Source organism: Sturnus vulgaris, unplaced genomic scaffold, assembly GCF_052056855.1.
Source record: "Sturnus vulgaris isolate bStuVul1 unplaced genomic scaffold, bStuVul1.hap1 Scaffold_648, whole genome shotgun sequence".
NCBI lineage: Eukaryota > Metazoa > Chordata > Aves > Passeriformes > Sturnidae > Sturnus > Sturnus vulgaris.
This window is the reverse complement of record NW_028276605.1, coordinates 72,362-83,049: the sequence shown is the minus strand read 5'-3', so window position 1 is coordinate 83,049 and position 10,688 is coordinate 72,362.

Sequence of the window (10,688 nt, the reverse complement as noted above, 5' to 3'; positions counted from 1 at the left end):
GCGAGAGTCAACCACCTTCCTCTCCTAGTAGCCTGTAACGTGGTGCACACAAGCACGGGACTAGTGGCGCTTCGTTCACCGCCCTCGCCTAAGCGTGGAGTCGCTTTCACTTGCCGGCGGCCAGAAGCCGCTGCAAGGGCGCCACACAACCACAAGTGCGCCGGCAGCCAAGAGCTAGAGAACGCTGCTTCTGCCCAAGCCCGCCTAGGGCGTGCACCTTTGTTCTCAGAGCTCCGTGCAACAGTCTGCCTCTCTCGCACTTCAAATGGAAAACGAAAGCTTTTCGCCTACGCCCTTCACAGAGATCCGTTGCCAGGACGAGAATGCTTTGTGGCCGGAGCTCGCCCCCGCCGCGAGGAAGCTGTTATTAGCACCGCGTTGCAGGGACACGTCTCGCTTCTTGACTACGTGCTCAGCGCTCTCCGAATTCGCCGCTAGCTCCACGGTCTTTCTCAGCTGCAAGTAGCAGCGCTCACAGTAAATAGAGCTTCGCAAGGACCGAAGACCCAGAGGGAAGTATCGCACACGAAAATGTGCCAGGACAGAGACGTGTTCTACGTTGTCCCTTCTCGTCATGCAGTTTGTGCCTCTGCTGCTTCTGCTGTTAGGAATCGCTCCTTGAAAGACGAGCGAGAGCGTCCTTCCGGGTGCATTGCACTGAGTCGAGTGCTCGCTCGGGACTTTGCTCTCGGGGCCAAGGCAAGAGGGCGTGCTTGCCCGCAGAACTGAGAACACGCTGTTGGGCAGAGCTGCAACTGACCGCCGGAGTTCAGCTGTCGCCGGACGGCAGAAGGCGAAGAACGAAGCCGCTTGCGAGCGGCGCAGTGCAGCGAAGAGCTCTCCGAATTCGCCGCTAGCTCCACGGTCCTTCTCAGCTGCGAGTAGCAGCGCTCGCAGTACACGGAGCTTCGCAAGGCCCGAAGACCCGGAGGGAAGTATCGCACACGAAAATGTGCCAGGACAGAGACGTGTTCTACGTTGTCCCTTCTCGTCATGCAGTTTGTGCCTCTGCTGCTTCTGCTGTTAGGAATCGCTCCTTGAAAGACGAGCGAGAGCGTCCTTCCGGGTGCATTGCACTGAGTCGAGTGCTCGCTCGGGACTTTGCTCTCGGGGCCAAGGCAAGAGGGCGTGCTTGCCCGCAGAACTGAGAACACGCTGTTGGGCAGAGCTGCAACTGACCGCCGGAGTTCAGCTCTCGCCGGACGGCAGAAGGCGTAGAACGAAGCCGCTTGCGAGCGGCGCAGTGCAGCGAAGAGCTCTCCGAATTCGCCGCTAGCTCCACGGTCCTTCTCAGCTGCGAGTAGCAGCGCTCGCAGTACACGGAGCTTCGCAAGGCCCGAAGACCCGGAGGGAAGTATCGCACACGAAAATGTGCCAGGACAGAGACGTGTTCTACGTTGTCCCTTCTCGTCATGCAGTTTGTGCCTCTGCTGCTTCTGCTGTTAGGAATCGCTCCTTGAAAGACGAGCGAGAGCGTCCTTCCGGGTGCATTGCACTGAGTCGAGTGCTCGCTCGGGACTTTGCTCTCGGGGCCAAGGCAAGAGGGCGTGCTTGCCCGCAGAACTGAGAACACGCTGTTGGGCAGAGCTGCAACTGACCGCCGGAGTTCAGCTGTCGCCGGACGGCAGAAGGCGAAGAACGAAGCCGCTTGCGAGCGGCGCAGTGCAGCGAAGAGCTCTCCGAATTCGCCGCTAGCTCCACGGTCCTTCTCAGCTGCGAGTAGCAGCGCTCGCAGTACACGGAGCTTCGCAAGGCCCGAAGACCCGGAGGGAAGTATCGCACACGAAAATGTGCCAGGACAGAGACGTGTTCTACGTTGTCCCTTCTCGTCATGCAGTTTGTGCCTCTGCTGCTTGTGCTGTTAGGAATCGCTCCTTGAAAGACGAGCGAGAGCGTCCTTCCGGGTGCATTGCACTGAGTCGAGTGCTCGCTCGGGACTTTGCTCTCGGGGCCAAGGCAAGAGGGCGTGCTTGCCCGCAGAACTGAGAACACGCTGTTGGGCAGAGCTGCAACTGACCGCCGGAGTTCAGCTGTCGCCGGACGGCAGAAGGCGAAGAACGAAGCCGCTTGCGAGCGGCGCAGTGCAGCGAAGAGCTCTCCGAATTCGCCGCTAGCTCCACGGTCCTTCTCAGCTGCGAGTAGCAGCGCTCGCAGTACACGGAGCTTCGCAAGGCCCGAAGACCCGGAGGGAAGTATCGCACACGAAAATGTGCCAGGACAGAGACGTGTTCTACGTTGTCCCTTCTCGTCATGCAGTTTGTGCCTCTGCTGCTTGTGCTGTTAGGAATCGCTCCTTGAAAGACGAGCGAGAGCGTCCTTCCGGGTGCATTGCACTGAGTCGAGTGCTCGCTCGGGACTTTGCTCTCGGGGCCAAGGCAAGAGGGCGTGCTTGCCCGCAGAACTGAGAACACGCTGTTGGGCAGAGCTGCAACTGACCGCCGGAGTTCAGCTGTCGCCGGACGGCAGAAGGCGAAGAACGAAGCCGCTTGCGAGCGGCGCAGTGCAGCGAAGAGCTCTCCGAATTCGCCGCTAGCTCCACGGTCCTTCTCAGCTGCGAGTAGCAGCGCTCGCAGTACACGGAGCTTCGCAAGGCCCGAAGACCCGGAGGGAAGTATCGCACACGAAAATGTGCCAGGACAGAGACGTGTTCTACGTTGTCCCTTCTCGTCATGCAGTTTGTGCCTCTGCTGCTTGTGCTGTTAGGAATCGCTCCTTGAAAGACGAGCGAGAGCGTCCTTCCGGGTGCATTGCACTGAGTCGAGTGCTCGCTCGGGACTTTGCTCTCGGGGCCAAGGCAAGAGGGCGTGCTTGCCCGCAGAACTGAGAACACGCTGTTGGGCAGAGCTGCAACTGACCGCCGGAGTTCAGCTCTCGCCGGACGGCAGAAGGCGTAGAACGAAGCCGCTTGCGAGCGGCGCAGTGAAGCGAAGAGCTCTCCGAATTCGCCGCTAGCTCCACGGTCCTTCTCAGCTGCGAGTAGCAGCGCTCGCAGTACACGGAGCTTCGCAAGGCCCGAAGACCCGGAGGGAAGTATCGCACACGAAAATGTGCCAGGACAGAGACGTGTTCTACGTTGTCCCTTCTCGTCATGCAGTTTGTGCCTCTGCTGCTTGTGCTGTTAGGAATCGCTCCTTGAAAGACGAGCGAGAGCGTCCTTCCGGGTGCATTGCACTGAGTCGAGTGCTCGCTCGGGACTTTGCTCTCGGGGCCAAGGCAAGAGGGCGTGCTTGCCCGCAGAACTGAGAACACGCTGTTGGGCAGAGCTGCAACTGACCGCCGGAGTTCAGCTGTCGCCGGACGGCAGAAGGCGTAGAACGAAGCCGCTTGCGAGCGGCGCAGTGCAGCGAAGAGCTCTCCGAATTCGCCGCTAGCCCCACGGTCCTTCTGAGCTGCGAGTAGCAGCGCTCGCAGTACACGGGGCTTCGCAAGGCCCGAAGACCCGGAGGGAAGTATCGCACACGAAAATGTGCCAGGACAGAGACGTGTTCTACGTTGTCCCTTCTCGTCATGCAGTTTGTGCCTCTGCTGCTTCTGCTGTTAGGAATCGCTCCTTGAAAGACGAGCGAGAGCGTCCTTCCGGGTGCATTGCACTGAGTCGAGTGCTCGCTCGGGACTTTGCACTCGGGGCCAAGGCAAGAGGGCGTGCTTGCCCGCAGAACTGAGAACACGCTGTTGGGCAGAGCTGCAACTGACCGCCGGAGTTCAGCTCTCGCCGGACGGCAGAAGGCGAAGAACGAAGCCGCTTGCGAGCGGCGGAGTGCAGCGAAGAGCACACGAGCAGTCAAAGAGCTTCTTCGCTATCGCTTTCACTTCTCAGTGGTCTTACTGCTTGGAAAAGCAGCACACAGCCGTTGCACGCCAGGGCAAAAGCTGCGGCAGTGCCCGTCCTCACTCCTTCGCTGTACTGTACTCCATGCAGCTAGAGCGAAGCGAGAAGGACGCGAGGAAGAAAAAAGCGTACTTAAACTAGCCCCCTGGCAGCAGCCCTGAAAGGGCACATAACACACGGCGTCTCGCTGCCCTCCGTTCTACACACTCGCGGCTCCCTCTGCCGACTTGCGAAAGTTGTTACCGGAGCAGAGGCGGCCAGATTGAAGAGGCAGTGCCTAGGTTCACCTTCTCCTTACTGCGCGTAAGCTACGTCCAGCTCCTCGCTGCACTCTGGATTTCCCTTCTCCGCGGCACTTACCGTGGTGCTGTGTGCAACTCGGCGCCTAGAAGCGACCGCCAATGCTTTCACAGCGGGCTGCAAGGGAACCACGGAGCAGCACAAGCAGCAGTGCTTCAGCTTGCTCCTTCCGACTGCTAAGGGCACTTGGGAGGGCAAGCGAGAGTCAACCACCTTCCTCTCCTAGTAGCCTGTAACGTGGTGCACACAAGCACGGGACGAGTGCCGCTTCGTTCACCGCCCTCGCCCACGCCTGGCGCTGCTTTCACTTGCCGGCGGCCAGAAGCCGCTGCAAGGGCGCCACACAGCCAGCAGTGTGCCGGCAGCCAAGAGCTCGAGAACGCTGCTTCTGCCCAAGCCCGCCTAGGGCGTGCACCTTTGTTCTCAGAGCTCCGTGCAACAGTCTGCCTCTCTCGCAGTTCGAATGGAAAACGAAAGCTTTTCGCCTACGCCCTTCACAGAGATCCGTTGCCAGGACGAGAATGCCTTGTGGCCGGAGCTCGCCCCCGCCGCGAGGAAGCTGCTATTAGCACCGCGTTGCAGGGACACGTCTCGCTTCTTGACTACGTGCTCAGCGCTCTCCGAATTCGCCGCTAGCTCCACGGTCTTTCTCAGCTGCGAGTAGCAGCGCTCACAGTACATAGAGCTTCGCAAGGACCGAAGACCCGGAGGGAAGTATCGCACTCGAAAATGTGCCAGGATAGAGACGTTCTACACTGAGTAGAGACACAGACAGACAGAGAGTTCTACACTGCCCCTTCTCGTCGGCCATCTTGTGCTCTGCTGCCTCTGCTGTGACGAATAGGTCCTTGAAAGGCGAGCGACAGCGGCTCTCCAGGCACTGAAGAGAGTTCCCTAGGGACTTTTCGATGTAAAACTTTTTCCACCTCCAAAAATACATGGGTAAGTCCTAAAAGTTTTGGTTTTCTTAAGAATAGTTTCGCCCAAGTTTTGCTGTTCTAAACACCCATGGTTTCAGTCTTCACTTAACTGCTTGTTTCTGTCTTTTTGGCTAGTGGCAATCTAATTCTAAGGTAACTAGATGTGTTGGAAATCCATAAATTACATCTCAAGTTAGGTGGGAAAATTGGCTCGGAAGAAAATGGAATTGAGAATTTGGAAAGAATCCAGAGTGAGCTGATGTCACAATCCGAGATTCCCTTGGCTTCCAAATCCTTTCATTTGTGTTTTTGTGGGCTTTTTGAAGGCGGTGTACAGTTGAAGCCATGATTTAGCTGCGGTGAGACCTGCTCTGCTGTAAAAGCATTATTTTCTCAGTGAGCATGGACAACAGTTAGAGTGTCGTCTTTTAAGATTCCCTGCACTCCACTTATGGTGGCAAAAGCAGTGCCTTGACTGTAATCATAAAAGTGATTACAGCTTCATTGCTTTGACATCATGTAGGATGCTTCCTCCATCTGCTGTGGTCAGCATTAAGTAACAGATTTCTCAGTTTCTAGGAAGAGTCTAGCAAACAATCACCTTGCTCCTTCTCTTGCATTTATTCATCACTGCTATGCTGCTATACAGACAGGTAGTCTGTTTATGATTCAACAATTCAATGGGACATCAAGTAAATAACAAAGCAAAACTAACTACCGAAAGCACTATAAGGGCCAGAGATTAGCTTGGATCAAAACAGGTATTCTCCTAGCATTGTTTACAAACGAGTCAGCATGTGAAACAGAAGGCACAATGTAGTTTGTGCCTTGTTTTGGGCATGCCCGGAAGAAGGAAATTCTGATTTCACATACGGGAAAAGAAATGTTGACATTTGAATGAGATTGTTCATACCCCAGTAAAGGTTGCTTTGAAAGGTTGTGGAAGTCCTGTTAGGAAACATGGCTTTACAAGTCCTTTCCACCAGGAGACAACAGCTGCAGAACATCTGGGTGTGCCAGTGTTGAGAGCACCAGCAAAGATCAAAGTGGAGAAGTTGGTGAACAATGGCAGTGGCCTGGCGGAGGGCAAGTGGGGTGCTGGCTGTGGGACCAGGGGAGTCCTGACTGATTTAGGAGGCGTGTGATGGTCTGTGCCAGCAAGCGGAGTAGTGCTGTGGCCTTGGCACACTGCTAATACTGGAATTCAGTGGGGTCACTGGGCAGGCTGAGTGTGTGAGCTGCTGGAGGGACCCAGGTTGCCCACATGTAAACATCCAGTCTCACTCTTGCCAGCCACAGAAAGGAGCAGGATGTGGCTGCTGGCGATGCCTGTCACGTATACGCAGTGTATATGTGTGCTATCCCAGCCTGCTGGGAACACTTCTTCTTTGGGACTGCTTGGGCTGAGGGAGAGAAAGCAGTGGTAGTTTCTGAGGTTTCGAGTTTGTTCGAGTTTCTCAGGCTGTTTCTGGAGCCACCCCGAGTTCTCTTCCTTGAAGCATTTCAAGTCCTGCTAATTTTCAAAATTCAAACAGACACAGCCCTAAGCTAGTTGATCTGACTTCAGAGCTATTCTTACGCTGAGCTGTTGCATGATCTGATCTCCTGAGATGTCTTCCATCTCAGTTTATGACCTGGTTCTTGTGAAAAGTAGGATCTTTTAGCCTGGAGAAGAGAGGTTTCTGGAGAGACAGTATTGTGGCCTTTGAATATGTAAAGAGGGTATAAGACAAATGGAGAAAGACTTTTTAGGAAAGTTTGCAGAGACAGGACAAGGGGCCATGCTTTCAAACTGAGACTAGGTTTAGATTGGCTAAAAGGAAAAACTTTTCTACAGTGAAGCTGGTGAGACACTCAAACGGGTGTTCCAGAGAAGTTGTGGATGCCCCATCATTGAGAGTGCTCCTTATCAGTTTGGCTAGTCTTGAGCAATTTGATCTACTGTAAGATCTACCTGGCAAGGAAGTTGGACTAGATGATCTTTAATCACAGACTGTTGTATGATTCCGTGGAAGACAGAATGCAATAAAGTTCATATTTCAGATTTTGGCGCAGACATATTTATTATTTCTCACTTTATGCATCATTGCAATGACAACTTGTTAGCTTCTGAAATGATTAGCTGAGATTGATTTCCTTCCTTAGTTTCATTTTCTCTGTTATTCCTTCACTCTTGGACTTTTTTTTTCACTAGATTCCCTCTTTCAGTAAACTGCCCTTAAGTATCACTTTGCTCCCCACCTGGCTTTTTTTTTTTTTTTCAATGACACCTTTTCACTGGTTCGTTTTGGGCCTTTGCTGCTTGAAGTCCAGCAGCCTCCTTGTCTGAGCATTACGGAGCTTTCTTTACAGCTTCATCACTATGCAAAAAGCCATAAATTACTGTGTTCCATCTCACATACCATCAAGTATCACACTAATATTCCCTCTGCTGAATAGCTGGTTGGTTTACATAGACCAGCCAAATACCAGGAAATCCAGATGGCAGCAAGAATCTTGTAGACTACTCCCGCTGTTCATTTAAATTCTGGAGAAGTCACGTGAGGTATCACATTCTCTTGAAAGAAGTGTCTATCATCTCGGACATTCTAGAATGGGCTATTAATATTGTCATGAGTTTCTGGCTAGACTTTTTAGTATGCAAATTCAAATTCAAATGATCTGAAATGATAGAACTTCAAGAAATTTTTTTTCCCAGAATCGAAGTATGATGGAGTTCCATAGGGAGAATCTTAATCTTAGTTATTCTATTCCATCTCACATCATGGCTGGGGGCAGGGAGAAGGGAGTATCTTTGGGGGACAATGGGTTCCGGTGTAGTCAGTAAGCTGGGCAGAGGAGCCATCAGGTATTTTCTGTTGTTGGGCGGGGGGGGGGGGGGGGGGGGGGGGATTCGTGTGAACTCTTCCTTTCTTGTACCCTGCCACTAGTATTGTTGCTAAAATTGTTTGTTTTCTCATCCAAGTGACAAAATCAGCACACTTAATGAGGGATGAAGAGGGAGCAGCGACCTCAGAACAGGAGGAAGAAGAAGCAGAGCCTGCTGTCCTCCAGAAGAAAAAAACACTACCAGCCAATTTTGCATCATCTGTGAACTTCCTGGGCGTGTACTCTATCCCCTTGTCCAGAACACTGAGCAAGATATTAAACAGGACTGGGCCCAAGACTGAGCCTTGGGGACCAGCTGGATGAACTCTATTTCCTACCACTCTGTGGGCCTGGCCATCACCCAGTTTGTCACCCAGCAAACAGCCCACCCATGCAAACCATAAGCAGACAGTTTCTTCAGGAGAATGATGTGAGACTCATTGCAAAAAGGATCAGGGAGATGCCTAGGAAGAGTCTCAGGTGAATCCAGGAGACTATAGTGGAGGAAGGACGCGAGGAAGAAGAAGGCGTTCTTAAAGTAGCACCCTGGCAGCAGCCCTGAAAGGGCGCATAACACACGGCGTCTCGCTGCCCTCCGTTCTACATACTCGCAGCTCCCTCTGCCGACTTGCAAAAGTTGCTACCAGAGCAGAGGCGGCCAGATTGAAGAGGCAGTGCCTAGGTTCACCTTCTCCTTACTGCACGTAAGCCACGTCCAGCTCCTCGCTGCACTCTGGATTTCCCTTCTCCGAGGCACTTACCGTGGTGCTGTGTGCAACTCGGCGCCTAGAAGCGACCGCCAAAGCTTTCCCAGCGGGTTGCAAGGGAACCACGGAGCAGCACAAGCAGCAGTGCTTCAGCTTGCTCCTTCCGACTGCTAAGGGCACTTGGGAAGGCAAGCGAGAGTCAACCACCTTCCTCTCCTAGTAGCCTGTAACGTGGTGCACACAAGCACGGGACTAGTGGCGCTTCGTTCACCGCCCTCGCCTAAGCGTGGAGTCGCTTTCACTTGCCGGCGGCCAGAAGCCGCTGCAAGGGCGCCACACAACCACAAGTGCGCCGGCAGCCAAGAGCTAGAGAACGCTGCTTCTGCCCAAGCCCGCCTAGGGCGTGCACCTTTGTTCTCAGAGCTCCGTGCAACAGTCTGCCTCTCTCGCACTTCAAATGGAAAACGAAAGCTTTTCGCCTACGCCCTTCACAGAGATCCGTTGCCAGGACGAGAATGCTTTGTGGCCGGAGCTCGCCCCCGCCGCGAGGAAGCTGTTATTAGCACCGCGTTGCAGGGACACGTCTCGCTTCTTGACTACGTGCTCAGCGCTCTCCGAATTCGCCGCTAGCTCCACGGTCTTTCTCAGCTGCAAGTAGCAGCGCTCACAGTAAATAGAGCTTCGCAAGGACCGAAGACCCAGAGGGAAGTATCGCACACGAAAATGTGCCAGGACAGAGACGTGTTCTACGTTGTCCCTTCTCGTCATGCAGTTTGTGCCTCTGCTGCTTGTGCTGTTAGGAATCGCTCCTTGAAAGACGAGCGAGAGCGTCCTTCCGGGTGCATTGCACTGAGTCGAGTGCTCGCTCGGGACTTTGCTCTCGGGGCCAAGGCAAGAGGGCGTGCTTGCCCGCAGAACTGAGAACACGCTGTTGGGCAGAGCTGCAACTGACCGCCGGAGTTCAGCTGTCGCCGGACGGCAGAAGGCGAAGAACGAAGCCGCTTGCGAGCGGCGCAGTGCACCGAAGAGCTCTCCGAATTCGCCGCTAGCTCCACGGTCCTTCTCAGCTGCGAGTAGCAGCGCTCGCAGTACACGGAGCTTCGCAAGGCCCGAAGACCCGGAGGGAAGTATCGCACACGAAAATGTGCCAGGACAGAGACGTGTTCTACGTTGTCCCTTCTCGTCATGCAGTTTGTGCCTCTGCTGCTTCTGCTGTTAGGAATCGCTCCTTGAAAGACGAGCGAGAGCGTCCTTCCGGGTGCATTGCACTGAGTCGAGTGCTCGCTCGGGACTTTGCTCTCGGGGCCAAGGCAAGAGGGCGTGCTTGCCCGCAGAACTGAGAACACGCTGTTGGGCAGAGCTGCAACTGACCGCCGGAGTTCAGCTGTCGCCGGACGGCAGAAGGCGAAGAACGAAGCCGCTTGCGAGCGGCGCAGTGCAGCGAAGAGCTCTCCGAATTCGCCGCTAGCTCCACGGTCCTTCTGAGCTGCGAGTAGCAGCGCTCGCAGTACACGGAGCTTCGCAAGGCCCGAAGACCCGGAGGGAAGTATCGCACACGAAAATGTGCCAGGACAGAGACGTGTTCTACGTTGTCCCTTCTCGTCATGCAGTTTGTGCCTCTGCTGCTTGTGCTGTTAGGAATCGCTCCTTGAAAGACGAGCGAGAGCGTCCTTCCGGGTGCATTGCACTGAGTCGAGTGCTCGCTCGGGACTTTGCTCTCGGGGCCAAGGCAAGAGGGCGTGCTTGCCCGCAGAACTGAGAACACGCTGTTGGGCAGAGCTGCAACTGACCGCCGGAGTTCAGCTGTCGCCGGACGGCAGAAGGCGAAGAACGAAGCCGCTTGCGAGCGGCGCAGTGCAGCGAAGAGCTCTCCGAATTCGCCGCTAGCTCCACGGTCCTTCTCAGCTGCGAGTAGCAGCGCTCGCAGTACACGGAGCTTCGCAAGGCCCGAAGACCCGGAGGGAAGTATCGCACACGAAAATGTGCCAGGACAGAGACGTGTTCTACGTTGTCCCTTCTCGTCATGCAGTTTGTGCCTCTGCTGCTTGTGCTGTTAGGAATCGC